General features: G+C 41.7%; 1 long non-coding RNA gene across 1 annotated transcript; it reads right to left on the bottom strand.

The window, feature by feature from the left end:
- Positions 1 to 5,695: 5,695 nt before the first annotated feature.
- Positions 5,696 to 18,367, bottom strand: LOC110345357 (uncharacterized). Its single transcript, XR_002388655.2, has 3 exons — positions 18,223 to 18,367; positions 6,221 to 6,403; positions 5,696 to 5,913 (listed from the first exon to the last, which is right to left on the bottom strand). It is a non-coding gene; the product is annotated as an uncharacterized LOC110345357 (long non-coding RNA).
- Positions 18,368 to 18,696: the final 329 nt, after the last annotated feature.

Below are 18,696 nucleotides of genomic sequence, written 5' to 3'. Positions count from 1 at the left end.
CGCCTATGGATTCTCATCATCTCTACATACAGTTGGGGGCTAAAGATTCAAAAAAAGTAGAGTAAAACTTCTAAGGCTCAGGTTATCCCAAAGGTCAGTCCTTCCAAGGCTCAAGGAGATTTTTCAGGTAAAAGGTGAGAAAAAAAAGAAAAAAATGAGGGTCATCTTTGAGTCAAGAGATAAGTAGACCATATTTCTCTGCTGCCACAAGAGACACATAACCTTGGTGACTTTGGTTTCCAGTTGTTACACTTAATGACAGACCACAGAATGCCCAAGCTAGTAAGGATCATCAAGGCCACCTACTTCTTTCATTCTCTTGTGAAGCAAGAGTTGACTCAAGTCTCCATTGCTGGAACCTAAATCTTCTGACACCCTATGTAGTACTCTATGGTACACACACACACACACACACACACACACATACACACACACACACACGCACATGCGCATGCGCGGCTGCCCAAACAATCTTTTGGAAGAAAAATAGAGTGAGAATGCTGATCTAGTACTGGCAACCATTGTGTGTTCCAGCTGGAATTAAAACTATATCCTCCAAATGAAACAGAAAAAGGGACAGGATGGAAATGAAGGGAGATGTTGTAAGTTGTGAAAGGTGCACTTCAGAGGCTATTTAGCAATCATTCTTTGTGTAAAGGTTTCTAGGAGTTGTCCCCCCTCCCCCCTGCCCTGTTCGAGACTATTCTCACTGCTTCTTCCCTCGCAATCACCTTGGCGCATGAGCCTCTGCCTCTTGATCTTTACCCTTTACCCACTTCCCAGAGGCCTGCTCAAAGTCAGGATAATCTGACTCTGAGTGGAAGGAGCTTTCCTATAGATTGAGAAGCCAAAGGAAGAAAGGGCTGCTAAAAAGAATGCTTGGCAGCCTGGGCCAAAAGCTAAATGAGAGGTCAAATCCTTGGTGAGAACATAAAGGGGGAAGATGGCCAAACACTAGTATACTTACTTGAGAGGTGGCCTTGAACTCCTGGGCTCAAGTTATCCTCCCACCTCAGCCTCCCAAGTAGCTGGGACTACAGGTATACCCCCATGCCTGGCTGGATGGTGAGTTTTTGTATGTGTTTTCCTTAGAGTGCAGCACAATGCTGTGTAGAGGGTTTATGTTCAACAAGTTTTTGTTGCTGATGATGATGACATTTACTATTATGCCTGGGCATAATTAACTCAACAGGAGCAGACCCAGGAGGAACCGTTCGTTCATTTGGAACAAACTGTTCTTTTCTCTTTTCTTTGTCTCTGGGATGGGGTGGGTGTGCCCAATTCTGGCTCCTTCTGGACGTATGTTGGCATATGTGATGAGGCTGATTTAAGAATGTATGAGAAACAAAGCAGTAGCATCAATTTTGGTTCTGTGGAAATTTTAGGGTAGCCTTCTTTGTGGTGTCTTCAGGATTACAGATGACCCAGTGTGTGCACTTGACAAGAATATTGGGCATAATATTCCTGGCATATGTTTTCCCATCTCCATATGCTTCATTTATATCTTAATCCAGAGCCTGCCAGGAGATAGTGGGCTAAGGCAGCACTTGGGGGACCTCTGTCAGTTGGTCTCATGCTATTTTCTTAGCCTATGGTATTCACACATCCTCCACTGTGAGCGGGAATTTGGCCCTGGGCCTGTGGAATTGCCATAGGGCTGACTGCAGGGAAAAGAAAATCTGAAATGTGAAATGACTTCGTTCAAATATGAGTCAGGAATGTATTCAGTCTGTTTATAGAAGGAGGAAATGACATTTGGAGGAAATTAGTTCAGGGAGAAATGCTGTCATTATAAGCATTCAAATTTTAGTAACAAACTAGCAAGGAGAGTAACTGACTGCTTAATTTGGACGGCCCCTAATGCATCCTCCATCCACCCAGTGTGCTGAGAAGAGTGTGGGTCTGGAACGTAATACAGCTGGGCTGGGGTCCCAGTTCTGCCACTTAAGGACTACACAGCTTTAAGCCTTGGTTTCTTCATCTGTAAAAGGAGGATAATATGACAGCTTCTTACAACTGTTTTATTAATTATTCAAATCAGTTGGTATAGAGGATCAGGTAAAATGCCCACTACAGGCTCAATATAAAATGGTTAGTAGTCATAATATTAGCTAATACTAGGAGGCAGTACTATATGTGGCAAGCTCTGAATTATATACTTTATTCACATTGCTTCACTTATTCTTGGCAATAATGCTACAAGATGAGTAGAATCAGTAGAACTATCCCTTAAAATGCAAATACGGTTAATAATGACAGTATATTACACAGCTCAGATGGGGATAGGTAACTCCAAGCCTTGTATTCCTCTCCCAACTCCAGTTACTGGAAACCCTTTTCTTTTGTAGCCTTCACCTCCACCTTGCCTCTAGGTGTCTGCATTAGTGGGCAGAGGGCTGGGGATACTGTATTTCACCAGGTTATCAGCAAATAAAGACAGGAGCATTTTGTAACTCAAATGCTGGCAGCGAGGTGTGCAGTTAGAGACAAGAGTCCAAGTTTTCAGGTAAAGATTAGTAATTGTGAGGAACTATCTAACAAAGAGTCTTCTTTGGGGGCAATAAACACAGGAGCTATTCATATACTTAAAACCTCTTTTGTTAAAGCCAGAATAGCAGAGTTTCACAGAGCACCAGTCCCCTTTGTGTTCCTGCCCCACCCCCTTCCTTCCCCCACTTCCCTCAGCTGTTGGAGAGGAAAAGGTCTGCTTCAGAAGGGGACAAGGTGGGGTCTACTCCCTAGAGGTGGTGGCAAAGGGCAGTTGTACAGTCACAGACCCACCCACCCCCTCTCCCAAACACGTTTCCTCTTGCCTAAGCCAGAAGGCAGAGCAAACATTCTGAGCAGTTAGATATGGGCTATCAAAGTGCTTGAGCCCTTTCCTCAATTCTCACAAATGGAAACAACCTTACTGGAAGATAGATCTGGCAAGAAGAGAAAGGCTCTCCCAAGGCCAAGACAAAGGCCGAAGCAGCTTCTAATGTTATTCCCCGCCAGAAGACCAGAGCCTCAGCAGTTTGGGGTGAAGAGGGAGGCATGGGAGCCTTGAAGAAGGTCGGGTTAAGGAAAGGCTAATCTCACCACCTCCACCTGGGAAGGACAGCTAGCGCTAGGGTTGGGGAGCAGTGTCCCCCGAGGAGGAGGTGGCCGGAATGCTGCCTGAAAACAGCGCTGTTTCAAGTTGCCCTTTGGCCTGGGAAGCACAGGGTTTCAACAGTTTTCGCTTTAACTGTCTGTGCGTAGCTTTCAATTCTTCCTGGGTGTGTTTCTCTCCCTCCAACCCTAATCTCTGGCAGTTCTCTGGGTGGGGTAGAAAGCAAGCTCTTTCTGCCTGGTCTCCAAACTTCACAGAAATATGAACAACAGAAATAGAATATTTCAAACTGCGTACTGCTTTAAAGTAGGAAGGTCGGATATGTTTCTCTCCAGTGGCATTTGGCACCGCACTTTCCAAAACCCCTTAATGGACATTTCCTGGTAGGTAGTCGGAGCTTCCATTCTCAGGAGCATCGGAGAGAAAACTGAAATTATGAATCACTTGCTAGTTCCACGGCACTCAGATTTAACCTTTAATCAATCATTTATCAAGGAAAACAATTTGGATGAAGTGACTTGTCTAAGGTCAAATAGTAAATGTCACAGCCATTTACTTTTTTTTCTTTTTTTTTGGTACCGGGGATCGAACTCGGGTCCTTGCGCTTGCACAGCAGGTGGCGAAACCACTGAGCTAAATCCCCGGCCCTGGGGCAAGTACTTTTAAATCCCATTTTCGAAGTGCTGTCACACACAATCCAAATGAAAATCCAGGCAAGGCTTTAAAACATTGATTTTTGTGGTACAAGCACTTGAACCCAGGACCTTGTACTGACATACATTGCTAGCTGATTGATTGATTGATTGATTGATTGAAAGAGTCTTGGTAAGTTGGCCTGGAATTTGCCATCATCCTACCTTGCCCTCCTGCATAGCTGGGATTGCAGATGTGCCCCATTTCGACCAGGTCAGGCAGAGCTTTTCATAGAGAAATTAACAAAAGTATTAGCTGTCATGAGGATTAAATGAGATCATATTTGGTATGAACAATAGGCAAAGCAGACTCAATTAAAATGTTCTACCCACTACACTCATTTTCTTTCCTTTATACTAATATTCACACGTATCTCAGGAGATGTCATTGTAAAGTTTGTACCTATACTGTATTGTATTCTTGCTTTTTCACTTAATACAGCCCACATACTTACATTTTAATGCTGAAATAACATACTACCTGGTCCTTAGGATACCTTTTACAGACACTCTACCATGGTTGAACATTTGGATCGTTTCCAATTTTTCACGTTAGCGTTAGCGGGGCTTGGAGTGACCTTACGCAGTTTCCTATCCTCCCACCACCTGCCCCTTTGGGAATTGCTTCTTGGGATAAGGTTTCAGGAATGGGGGAGAGGTGTAAAGAGGTTTCAAAGCAAATTATTCTCCAGGGAACTACCACCAGTTTGTCGTGTCTGTAGGTTGCCAGTGATGGCAGATTGTACTAGGGGTGGGGGGTTAACTCTTCTTTCCAGGCACACAAAAGGAACTTCAGGTTTCTTGGCTGAAACTCCCTTCCCCACCTACTCCAGCCCTCTACCCTCCACACAATTAGCGCTTTCCTAGAGAGTTTCTAACTTCCTTCTTCTGTGCAGAATCTTGGAGCTGAGGTGGCCATGTTGATTCAGAACAGGATGAGCAGTTTCCGCAGCAAGACCAGGCGAAACCTAACAAAAGCTACATGCAAGTGTGAACTTCCAAGCGCTTTACCACATCAAATGTTGAAAATTCATTTGTGAATTTCTGTCTTGGACAAAACAGGTGATTTTATTTTCAATGATCAGCTGAAAAGAAAACCTTGCTGCTCCCTTTTGTTTTAAAGAAAGAAAAGTCTGACTCTGGATCTATATGACCATGTTCTTGAATTTGAACATTTAGCTCATGAAGTGTCTGACTTCTATCACTTAAAACTGCCAACCATTTAATAAGTAAATAACTTTTTTCTTCCTTTTTCTTCATCTTCCTCTCCCCCCTCCTCTTCCTCCTCCTCCTCCTCCTCCTCCTCCTCCTCCTCCATACTGGAGATTGAACCGATGCTAGGCAGTAGGCAAAAGCTCTAACACTGAGCTACATCTCCAGTCCTATTTTTTCCTTTTGAAACAGGGCCACCAGACTGGGCTTAAAGCTGTTATGTAATATAGTCTGCCCTCAAAGTTGTGACCCTTCTGCCTCAGCCTTTCTACTGCTGGGGTCACAGGCATGCATCACTGTGCCTGGCTCAGAAGGCATATTTTTGACCTTTGAACCCATTACTTCTACCTAATATATTTTTGTGGCATTAGGGATTGAATCCAGGACCTTGCACATGCTAGGCAAGCACTCTACCATTGAGCTATATCTCAAGCCTTTTTAATTTTATGCATTTTGAGACAGGGTCTTGCTAAGTTGCCCAGACTAGCCTTGAAGTTATGGTCCTGCTTTAGCCTCCCAAGCAACTGGAATCACAGGTGTGCCACCAATCCCAGCTTCTACACACCATTTTATTTAATTCTCACCACAATCCTTGGAGTGAACTCTTTCATGCCCATTTTACAAAGGTTGAACTCAAGTTCAGAAAGATAATTTAACTTTCCCAGAATCACACAGTGATATAAACTCACTCAAGAACTCCCTTTAATTCAGGACCTTTGTTGTTGTTGTTTTTCCCTTTCTTTCTTAAGAAGGGGTCTGGCTATGTTGCCCAGGCTGACCTCGAACTCCTGGCCTCAAGTGACCCTCCTATCCCAGCCTCCTGAGTGTCAGGATTACAGGTGCCCGGCTCCTCTTTGTTCTTGATTTTGTTCTGCCTTTTATAATTTCCTCATTTATGAGATGGTGACTTATTACCTGCAATCATGATTCCAGTGTTATTTCAAGGATCAAATGAGATAAAAATCACAAAGTACCTTGTAAAGAGTGAACAAAACATTGTATAAATATGTAGATATTTTGTACATGTAAGGCATTACCATCATTTGGATTTCATTTAGCTACAATGATTCTATAGGATGCTACCAGCCACAGAACCTGGCCCAGTAGTTATGGGCCTGGACTCAGTAGCTTCTGTCCTAGGAACAATCTCCAGGAAGTTGGTGGCTAATGCTAGTCACACTATGATGCTTGCAAATGAGATGCTCACTTGAATGAGATTCACCTGTGTAGATGTTTTTGTTTTTGAGAATCTTGTCCGTGTTGTCAAAGGGGTCTGATGAAGCAGATGTGTTTCTCAGAGGCTGTCAGAGGAAGCTTATTTCTACATCAGGTCTTTGTTGTCTGTGGGTGATTGATGGACTAATCAGGATGTCACCTGAAGGAGACACTGTCTCTCTCACGTCTCCTAGGGGAGAAAACTGGAGTGAGGCAACTTGTACCTTCATGCTAGGATCAGAGTTCATTTGTATTAGAAGAGGCCTTAGATATCTCTCATGTGGCACCCATCCCCTTCCCTTTTTTTTTTTTTTTTGGTACCAGGGATCGAACTTGGGTCCTTATGCTTGCAAGGCAGGTGGGAGAACCACTGAGCTAAATCCCTGGCCCTCTTATTTCTTGAATATAGCCTGATTGTTTTTCTAACGATCCCGTATGAAGAGAAGGAAAACTGTATGTACTGTGTTGTATCATATGGGGGAATCCCTGAACCATTACTGGAAACCTCTGCAGTAGGCTCCAATCTCCTACTCAGTGTATGACACAGGCCTGAGCAAAAAAAGGTAAAAGATAGAACTAAGAGAGACAGAAAGTGGGGTGCCAGGACAATCAATGCCGGTGTAGCTGACAAAGGCACTGGCCAATCCAAGCCACTGATTGTGTGTGGTTTCTATGGAAATTAATGTAAGCAAGGCTCCTAAAGGACAAGACAAATCATTCTTGAATTAGGAACAGAATAGACAAAATATATGGTTGTAATTAGAACATTGTCCTAGTAAGAAGGTTTTAGTCGTGGAAATGGAATTTGGGTGCGAGTTACTCTGACCTCAGCACGTAGGCTTTGGCTGGACTTGCTTCTATAAAAGGGGCAATTATGGGGTTAACTCTTTATAGCCTGCTTTGGGCATAATCAATATTGCAGTCTCCTGCAGTATCAGACTCTGCCATAGTAAATTGGGGTACAAAATGCCATCAGACATCTCTGTGTGTGACATACCTACCTATGTGTGCTGCCCTTCCCTTTTAGTGACATGCCTTCTGGACTGTGATGTGCCTCCCTGTCCCTTCCATGTAGTCTCATTTAATTCTGGTAAAACCCTATGTGGTAGATATCATTATTATCCCCATATGACAGACGAGGAACTCGAGGCCTAGAGAGGTTAACTAGTCTGCCCCAGGCTACACAATTACTAAATGAAAATATTGGGCATATTCATTTCCCAAAAGAAGAAAAAGGGAAGAGGCTAGGACAGAGAGCTAAGAACTCTGAGCAGCTAACTACTTGTGTGACCTTGGGCAAGTCACTCCAGTTCTGTTTTATCCTCTGTAAGTGAAAGAGTTATGCTCCATTACTACTCTCATTCTTTTTTGGCTTTATATCCTATGCTTTTTTTGAAATCTGTGAAATTATTTGAAATATTTAATTGGAATTAAACCTATCTAGTTGCTCAGAAAAATAAAAATGTAAATACAAAGTATGAAGGTGTTGCCAAATCTAACATATGGATAATAGAGATCATCCTAGAAATGACAAAGGAAAGGCCACTTGTTGCTATGTGGCAAAACTGAGTGCTGCTGCCACCTAGCGAGTAAAGGGAGCATGGCTTTCATGTAAGGTCAGGTCCTTGGGTGGAGGCCACTGAAAAAGTAGCAAAAATCATTCAGTTGAGCAGATAACCCATGGGACTTCAATTATGTGTATGTTAAATATCACAGTGTTTACTTCATTATATTCAAGCCAATATCTTTTTCTTTTGAGCAAAATGGGGTTAGGAGAAGACCTACTCTAATCAGTATTAAGCAGTTTTGATTCATCATTGACCCCCTCCAAACATCTGCTTATACTGCATCCTTTCCCACTGGTTCTATCCCCTGCCCATTAAAATCCTAGAACCCTAGAAAGTCTGGGAGGGAAGGAACCATCTTCACAGAATTTCAGGGACAGCTTGTGTCAGACTGCATAACAAACTCAATTTGACCAATGTCACACAGATAGTTAACATAGGCAAAGGTGCTGGTAAACTGGTTCCAGAACTTTGAAAGCTGGTCTGATAAAATCTGCTTAGAATTAATGAGATTGGATTTAAAAAAAAAAGAGATTGGATATTTACCAAATCGCCTTTCTCAAGAGAATAGAGCTGCCAGGTCGGTGACAAGATTAGAAGATGTATCAATGATATGAACTTATTTAAGGGAAAGCCAGTCTTTCTGGTAGGGTGCATTGGAGAAAGAGAAGCTGAAAGGAGCTTCTGACGCTAGGAGGTGCTCTCTGCTGGGCTGCAGGAAGGGATCATTTGTCTATCCCTGGGCTACAGGTGAAGGCCCCTAGTCAGCAGCTCATACACTTGCTTAGATACATTCCCACCCCTGGGAGAGTGCCCAGAGCTTGCAGTGCACCAGGTGGAATCTTACCTTTTTCTCTGCTATTAGGAAAGAATATGGAAAGTAAGAGTAAAAGGCAAAGGTTACTGTGGGATAACCGAAATCTGGTAGAATGTATTTTTAAAAAATCAAAAGCTTTTATTGTTATCAAATCCCTTAAGACAAAGTCACAGCCTCTAGCTGAGATGATCCACTTATTCTTACAATGATTCTCTGCACAATGAACAACCTTAAAAAAAATAATAGTAATAGTAATGGCTGATATCACCGATGATATCCATTGTCTCTGGTGCTTTGCATTCATTATCTCATATGGCTGACAATAGTTCAATCCACTAATCCTTATTATAATCCCCATTTCACTGTTGAGGAAGCTGAGGCTCAAAGAGCAGTGTACCCAAAGTCACATAGTTCTCCTTGATTATCTCAGCTCACAACCAGCCTTCTCAGATGAGCTAAAACCAGGAAGCAGGAGGCAACTGTACACACTGGCTAGGGAACATGCATGTTTCTGTCTCTAGGACATTCCCTCCTTGCCACCCCCAGAACCCTGTTGTAAATCAGTGCACAGGTGGTGCGGCATTGTAGCCTCTCCTTAGGGATCTGATTCATCAGCTTGGTAGGCTCGTTGCCTGTAGGGGGAGAGATTACCTCGGGAAAACATTTTCACTAATATACAAAAATTGTTTGCTGGGTGGGGGACAGAGGGGGGAATTGGACTGCAGGGAGGTAAGTGACTAATTAATGGTAAGAATTTTTGATTTTCTGTTCTTTCAGATGATCAGCAATTGCTTCTCTCTATTAACATGGATAATTAAGAATTAGCTGTGTAGTTAAGTAATTCAAATCTTCCTCTCTCACGAACAAAATTGCCTTCAGTAATAAACAAGCATGTGCAGAATTATTCATGAAAGGAATGGACTTCCTTCTGGTGTTTCTTGCTAAATACAATCCCTTCTTCCTCCCACTGAGTCAACTAATTAGATAAATAGATTCCTTAAACAAGCTGTGTATGTATGTATGCATGCATGTATGCATGAATGTATGTATGTATGTATCATCCGCCTGTTACATATCTAGCTATGCAATATAAACGGAAGATACACCATAATGATTTCACTCTTACCCCAACCTCGCCCCTCCTTTGTCTTCTTTTTAGTTCCTTAGGCTAAGAATATATGGCAAAACAAACAACATTTTATAGTGTTCCTTTGTAGTTTTTAAAGGTAGAGAATAATAAACAAGGGCATTTCGAATTATGTGAACAGGAAACCGTTGAATACAAGCTGAGAATGCTGTTAAAAAAGAGGAAGTGAGCCTGAGCCTAAAGGAAGCTTTGTGTTGGGATGGTCAACAAAAGAGAAAAAGCCTATTAAAAAATATAGAGGACTCAGTTCGTGCGAAGACGCCATATGCTAAGACTGAATGACAAAGAGAATTTTCAGTTGTTTCCTCAAATAAGCCTGAGGTACAAAACAGCACAATTTCCCTCCAGGGGTTGAGAGGATGTTTCATTTTTCAATACTTTCTCCCATGTTGTCTAACCTAGTGCTCAGAGTGTTTTAGGTACTCAATAAACATTTGGTGAATCAAAAGGACTTTTGTAATCAGATTTTTTGTAATCAGATTTTGTAATCAGGCTTTAAGAATGAAGTTTTGTTTTTTAAAAAAACAAAGGAAATGAGAACTATGAAGACATTGTTTCAGAATATGAAGGAAAAATTGTAAAGATAATAAATTTTTTCATCTCATTTTATATGAATTATATCTGTGAGAATGTAGCATGTATGGGCAGTTTCCCAGTAACTTGTTACAGGTCCTCTGTGATCTAGCTTTTTACTTTTACTGGAGTGAATTCACTCTAAAACAATTTTTAATTTAAAAAACTGCTCCCTTGTGTGTGTGTGTATGTGCACTTTACCTAGAGAAGTTAGAATTGAAAAGAATTTTTAGAATTAGAGCAACTCTTATTATCAGAAATATGTGGACACTTTCATAATGTGGTATGTGAGAAACTCCAAAAGAGACCCCCTTTTTTACCCTAGTTCCTCCATATATTTTTCTCCAAGCCTGAGACTTCTATTTAAAATCCTAGGGTTAATGCCTGTAGGTGGTGTCTGTTGAAATCACCTATTTGGGAAGAAAGGGGTAGAAGCTAGTTGAAATCTTGGAAGGAGCTACCAGGCATAGTGTTGGCAAATAAGCACATTCAAAGATGCTCAACATCATTAGTCATCAAGAAAGTGAAGATTAAAACCACGGTGAGATACCACTGCATACAGCTAAAACAGAAACAAAGACAAAACTGATAATACCAAATGCTGACAAGGATGCAGGATATTCAGACCACTCATATATTTCTAGAGAGATGAGAAATCTTCAAGGAATGTGGAATAAAAATGTGTAATAGTTTGGTCTCTTATTTAGAGTGGAACTTTTCTCCCCCCTCCTCCAAGGACTAAAGAAAAAAAAGTACTGTAAAAACAGGTCCCAAAGGGCCAGTAGCTAAGAACAGTAGTGGCCATGTGTTGTGTGATGACTAAATCAGTCAAAATGAATAAATTGAAAGAAACAAAGCTCACGATCTCAATTTGAAGCCTGATGTGAAGAGAAGAGTTTAGCTGTCATTATTATTATTAAAATTGCATGCTTCCAGAAATAAGTTCCTCCATCAGAATCCCTGTTCCTTCCACTTTTCAGACATTACTTTCTAGTACCCTCCTAGTAGAGAGGAGGAGAAAGGACAGAAGGAGGAGGAGGGAGAGAACTTTGTGAGGGCCAGGGAAGAAAGAGGTCTTGCTTAAGATTATACAACCACCTGGAGCCAAGGTGAGGACCTCAGGCTCCGTGGTGCCCAGTCTAATTCAGTGTCCACATTATGCTGCCTTTTAGCTCCCAGGTTTATGTACAGCTTCCCAGGATCAGCGACTCTTGGAGAACGTCACCTGATAAGGGGATGCATGTGGTCATAGGATTTACTGTACCTTTCACAATCAATATCGATTACTTCCCCTTCTTTAATGGCCTTTGCTTTCTGCAAAGGTAGGGCACCTCCCTGGCTCTGTCATTTCCCCAACAGCTATAAATTACAGTCAAGGTCCCGCTTATCTCCACCTGACTCAAATCACTCTGTTGGCTCAGGAGCTCCAGGCAACTTACTATAAAGATGTTGCTACACGGTCGTGTTTGCCTGACTACCTGCCAATTTGGCTAATATAGGCAAATAAACTAATGCTGTCTGCCTTTTGCTTCTGGAGTGGACCTGTCTAGAGTTAATTGAAATACAGAGCATCAAATAATCTGAATAAACATTCATTGTATTACACACTGTATTACTAAGTCAAGTGGAAAAGTAACCTAAAGTGATGACCATGACCACTATTTATAAGCAGGAACCTGTGTTGTTATTACATGCCTGGGAAGCCATATTTTGCACTAGAAAATGACCAATATTGTACAATCAATGGGATTACCATCTGGTTAATTTCATTCCTGTTAGTTTGGCCAAATACCATCGACCAGAAAACAATCCATTTGACAGCGGCCATTTGTAATTGTTCCGACAGAACTGATTGAGGACTTTTTCAACCAGGAAAACTAACTTGTTTTTGTATGGTTTTGATAGCAATGTGGAATCCTTATTCCTCTGTAAATGTTTCAAAAATTCTATTCTCCTTCATAAATAAAATACTGATCTGCCTGAAGTCAGAAGGTTTATGGTATGTCACCTATTACTTGTATAATGAAATCACCAAACACTCTAAAAATGATTCTCCTATTAATCCTCAAATCCTGCCTGTAGGGTGACTTTAGTATCTATATCTCTGTTCACCTAGTGCATCTCCTAGCACTTGAAGGGGCCAGTTCAAAAATGAGGCCTGAAGTTTCCCTGGAACAGAAGAGCTTCCCTCCTCCTCTTCTTCTTCTTCCTCCTTCCTCTCCTCTCCTTTCTCTCCTCTCCTCCTCCTACTCCTCCTCTTTTTCTCTCTGTCTCTCCCTCCCTCCCTCCTTCCCTCCCTTCCCCCTCCTTCAGTGCCTTGTGGGACTCAGTGATTGGATGGATACATCAATTAAAGAAAACAGAAAGAAGCCCTATACTTCTACACTTTTCAAATTTTCTGCATGCTATTTGGGGCTGGTTGTGTCATGCTTTAGTGGTGGCTACCATTATCCCTCTAAGCCTCATAGAGGACATGCAAGTTGTGCACAATGGCAAAAGGATTCAAAAGTGATCAGAACATATTATTAGAATGAGCTAGTAATAGTCATAACAACTCCCATTTCTTAAGTTTCAGCCCCTTTGCTTGATATTTTCTCATACACTATCTCATTTTGTCCTCATAATATCTGTGAGAGAGATGTCACCTCCATTTATAGTGTGGAAAGTATGGCCGAAGTTGGTACAGAACTTGGCAATGTTCATATGATAGTCCAAGGCATGCAAGCCCTGTCTTTCTTGTGCTCAGAGTCAGAACTCCTTTTTTAACCACTACACTATTAGCTGAGAGAAGAGTCTAGAAACATGCAGAGCCATTTGTGAGAGGAAGGTCAAAGTAGTTGCCAGGATGCACTTTGGGTCTGTTCGTAGGGACCCAGACCCAAGACATTTGTTTGCTTATTGGGCAGGGGACCTGTGGGAGCAGGATCCGGCCTTGACTAGGTCTGAATGCAGGGTGGGGCCAGGCTAATAATAAACAGAAATGTCCAGCACTGAGGAGAGTTACAGGCTTGCTTCTCAGTTGGGCAAACCTGGACTTTGCAGTGCTGTTGGCCCCACACTTGCCAAAGGAGTTTTCCCTACCAAATCAAGCAGTTGATTCAGCAAGTGGCTGGGTGGCCCGTGCTATGGCTCTGCTGACAGCTCACAGGTGTGAGCAGTGTGTCACAAAGATGAGGGGCCAGACTTCCAAGTTGTAGCCCAGATAAGTAGGTGCCCAGCTCCAACCCAGCCCTGCCCTTAACTCTGGGTTAGTGGAATGAATGAGAAAACAAGGAGCCTTCTATGCTTATCTTGGCATTGGGTCATAGGGCACAGCATCATTATAGACAGAAACAGTAACATCTGCCTTTCCTGGCCCTTATTTAACTTATTGTAGCTATGAAGCCTCTCTATGTTCCCACTAAATAACTATGGTAAATGATGCAAAAGGGAAGCGAGAGACAGAGGCAGAGGGAAAGAGTAAGGGAGAATTAATTTACCACTGGATGAAATGAAAATGTACCAAAGTGTAATGGAATTTCATTAACTTCGGAAATGATGATGAATGCTGTCCAAATAATTCTTACTAATGCATAATTCACAGCTGAAAATAGAGCCAAATTCTCCCGAAAAGCACATCCATTTATGCCCCCAAATTAATTTGGTGTGTTATTCAGAATGGTTGACAGGATAAAAGATCTACTATGAAATGTAATCATCTATTACGTTTGGGAATCTATGAATCTTTCTAGTTTAGTAGATGATGGTAGCTGATAACAAGTGGCACCTTGAGAGGCAGACACCCACAGCCCTCATTCTCATAATTTGAATCTCCCCAAAGACATAATTTCAGATATAACCACAGAGAAGTTTGGATGAGCTTTGAGATCTCCATAGCAACCATAGCCCAATTCATATATACCCCAAAGCGAATTAAGATGAGTTTCAAAAGATTCAAATGGGGTCAGGAAAAGGCCCATATGTTTTATAACTGGCAAAGCCATTATTAATCAACTTATATATTTGTAGAATATGTAAATTATATATCAAATATTATATACATGTACATATAATTAGACTGAGCAATTTTAAAATATCTTTCTCACTTTGTGTAATAATTCTATCCTATTCCACAAACCCTCAGTGACATTCTGCACTTCATACACCTTAAGACTATGAGCTTTTAAATAATCTCTTCATAAAAACCCATATAGGCTTTTCATATACTCAAGAGAATGGTAATGGGAGAGAGACCTTTTCACCTTTAGATCTGACACAAACCCCACCCGTGGTTGGCAGAGACAGAAGACTATTATCAAGTTGGAGGTCAGCCATTGGCTCAGATTCCACCAATGGGAATCTATAGATTAAGAGGCCACTCACCACCATAAAACATTGTGGCACTTATGCCTAAGGGTCCTTCAGCCATTACAAAGGGCCTTGGTCAGATATGTGAGTGATGCCCTCAGAGATGACTTCTGCAACCCAATGAACTCCTTCTACAGGCCAGGAAGCACTATGCTGAAATGGAAATGTGGGGAAGGGCTAAACCTTCCTCGGCTACCTGAGTCTATGAAATGTGGCACTGGGGTGAGACTCAAACACAGTGGCTTTCCTACCCATGGGAAATCTTAGTGGAGAAGAAATCAGTCTCACATTGGAGTTATCATGGCCTCTCCCTCCTAAGTGTCCCTTCACTAGCTCTGAGAACAACTTGTGTATAGGTATAGGTGTGAAGAGCAGTATCTGGTATGACTTGGACAGACTTCTCATCTCATTTCACTAGGTAGAGTGTAGTCTTTGAGTGTGAAGGTGTCACAGGGAAGCACTAAATTCCAAGACCCCTGTTCCTCTCATTGACTTGAATTTATGACCTGGAATTTTGAAATGATAAATGAGCACACTGGCTGCTGATACAGAGGCTGTGTTTCAGAAGCAGGGCAGCCATTGGGCTCCTTTGAACACTGGGAAACTTCAAGGGGCCCCTACTGCTTCAAAACAGGAGCTTCATGTCTCCTCCACCTCAGGTATCCTGATAACCACTTAGCGAGAATTGTGCACTGCTAATGTATTATCAATAGTATCGTAATAGAACTAATGGGATCTGCAAGGTCATAAAGTCCTTTACCTGGGGAGGGTGAAGTACGTGGAGGGGGGCAGAGGTTATAAAGGAGACATTAATTTCTGAGGCCACTGAAATATATTTTAATCATCTAACTCTGTGACTTGAGATTCTGGAGTGAGAACTGGCTAGTCACAGAGAGGCCTTGATTTAGTGGGAAAACAGCAATTGGACAGGTCTCATCAATGAGAAACTTCAGTAGAGAGGCCATCAATGATTCACAGTGGAGATATATCATGGCTTCATCATGATAAGGGTCCCCTCAGACGCACAGAGAGCACCTTGTGCAAAAATGTGAGTAATCACACCAAGAATGACTGCTGCAACTGTCCGGTCTTCCCTGGAGTGGAGTGCAGAGACTGGGTGTTTAGGTGTAATGTGGGAAATAATACTGTCTATAACTAGTGCTATTTGTCTTAATGGTCACACCCTATGATCTAGAGTTCTATGATATTAAACAAGCACACTGGATGCAGAGGCAGATGATGTTATCACAGAAGAGGGCAGCCATTGGCTCCTCTTCCACCAATGGCAAACCTTGACTAGAGTGAGGCATCATGTCCCCAAGGCTTTGAGAAAAACTGAAATTTGAATGGTAATATATAGGTAGCCTATATGCATACTTATATGTCTATAGGTACTCTAAATGCTGTCCCTCAGGGAAGGTGAAGTGTGTGAAGATGTCACAGAGAGAGCATTACCTACTGGGACCACTCTATCACTTTTTGTGGTAGTGTTGTATGATTTGGGATTTTGAGGTGAGAATTGAGCACAGTAGATGGTCATACAGTGACCTTGTTTTAGTAGAGAGACAGGCATTGCCCACTTTCCACCAATGGTATGGTGCAGGGTATTGTTGTGCAGGTGTAATGAGGGAAATACTACTTTCTGAGACCACTTTTGTTTCTTTTAATGGTTCAACTCTGTAATTTAGAGAACTGAAGTGGCAGGTGTTGGGTACACTGACTCCTGGCACATAGATCATCATTATGTAGGAGGGCCGTCATTGGTCAGCCTCTATCAATGAGAAAACATAGTGAAGGGGTCCATCAAGGCCTCACAATGGAGATGGCATGGCTCCTCCCTCATATGAGTCCCTTCAGCCAATTAGAGATTAACTTTTTCTTTATTTTTTTGTTTCTTATTAGTGTGTGGTTGTGATACGTAATAATTACATTCATCTTTCAGAAATGGTACACACACATATGGCATCTTGATTATATTTACTCCTTTTTCCTCCCTCCCCTTTTCTTTCCCAGATTCCTTTACCATCTCCAGAGTCTACCTCCCTGTTGCCTTCTCTCTTTCTTTCTTGGTTTACAGTATCTGTTTTTTTATTTTGTGAAAAAGCAAAACAAAATTTCCTAAGAAAATAATGAGAGGACCATAAGAGTTCATACACTAGGCAGCATTATCTTCAAAATAGTTACTCAGAGTACAAGACAGAAACCAAAAAGATTCTTACAAAAGAGAAACAAAAAAATAATAACACAGAACTTTCTTTTCAACTTACCATCTCTCTTGATAGCCTTTTTTTCCCTGAAATGGGAATATTAATGTATTAATAGATGTGTGAGTTTTAAAGAACATCTCAGGTCCTTTCCCTAGTCTATGGTGCAGTGTATGATGTTGGAGGTGTTATTTGTGAGACCACTACCTTCTGGGGACACCTTTCTTTCAATGGCCAAATCCCTTGGTACTGCATTAGGCATTGCAGTGGGATTCAAGCACATTGGCTTGATGTAGTAGAAGCGCTGCCATTGGCTCACATTCCACCAATGGGAAACCTTACTTTGGAGGCCTCAGAATGCCTCATAATGGAGGCATAATTTACATGGATGATGTCTCTTTCACATTGATCCCTTTAGCCTGTTAAGGAGAACTTTGTGATGACATGTGAGAAATAATGTCAGAGCATGTGTGCCTCCCCCTGAACAACTTCTCTAAGAGCAGAAGTGCTACTATACAAGCCTATTTTAACTAAGGGATTCTCCAAGTCTCTTTTCCTCTCCTTTTTTTCCCTCATCCTCAACTGTCCCCAGTCAGTCTCTGCTGCTAATATTGTGACATCACAAACTCCTTTCATCACAGTAACCTGTCAACCCTTACTCCCCTGTAACACCCATCCCTGCCCCTCTTCCCATACCTAGGCATTCATGTTCTGTCACATGGAAACATATAATCTATTCTATATCCAGCATACTTTTCTAAGACTTCTCTTTGATTAAGATTTGCATTATTCAGAACCTTTAAGTGCTGAGCGATTGCAAAGGACCCCAGAACAGCTCTTTGGCAGGCAGGCATTTAAGATTCTGTATACCTTGTTATTGGCCACCCCCTCTCAAGTCTTATCCATCTCCCATGGCTTCTCCCAACGCGTTATCTTTGCTTCTGGCGCTTTGCTCAGGCCTCACTGTTGGAACAAGTGCTCTCCCTCTACATGAAGTGCTGGTTACTTTATCTCCACCCAGGCAAACACCACTTCCCTTTTGAAGTCCAGGTCCATAATCACCTACGAAGCCTTCTACCCCCTGGTTTAAATATTCTCCTTTGCTGAGACCCAGGACCCGAATCTCTGCCTTACTTGTGGATCAAGTTATTTGCTTAGTACCTTTATACCTTTACCCTCTACTTCTTATTTTATTTAAAATTTGTTTATATGGCCAATTCCCTTTGGAAAAAACAATTAATACATGAATAGTAAATAAATAATCTTACTTGGAGAGTTCTACCTGTAAACCTTGTCTTTGGAGACCCCACCCAGTTACTTGATCTATATGCCCCAACTACTTGCATCTCCCATTACCTTGTAACCCTTGGCAGCCAGTCTTGCTTCTTCTTATGTGCTTTGACTGATGTGAACTGGAATCGCTCACCTAACTGGTGGATGGATGCTGAATCTCTGAAATGAACCTCCCCACAGAAGTATGTTCTGATGTCTTCACTCAAGCTCTTCTGCAATGCCTATGCTGTCTTGGAGAGTGAGTCCTTTTATATACTGGCCCCTCCCCGATTGCAGCATTGTGTTCTAACCAATCGATTATGATGTCGCCTGAGCTATGACATAAGTGAAGCAAGACTAGATATATTTCGATGATTGAGTATTTTTCAAGGTAAAAGAAACATATTTGAGCTATGACATAAGTGGGCCAGGACTAGATATATTTCGATGATTATTTTTCAAGGTAAAAGAAACATATTTGAGCTATGACATAAGTGGACCAGGACTAGACATATTTCAATGATTGAGTATTTTTCAAGGTAAAAGAAACATATTTGT

This window comes from Heterocephalus glaber, unplaced genomic scaffold, assembly GCF_053883595.1.
Source record: "Heterocephalus glaber isolate CG9 unplaced genomic scaffold, H.glaber_assembly_v1.0 deba00001764, whole genome shotgun sequence".
In the NCBI taxonomy this organism is placed as follows: domain Eukaryota; kingdom Metazoa; phylum Chordata; class Mammalia; order Rodentia; family Bathyergidae; genus Heterocephalus; species Heterocephalus glaber.
Note: the sequence above shows the minus strand (reverse complement) of the source record. Positions and strands in the feature narration are given on the sequence as shown.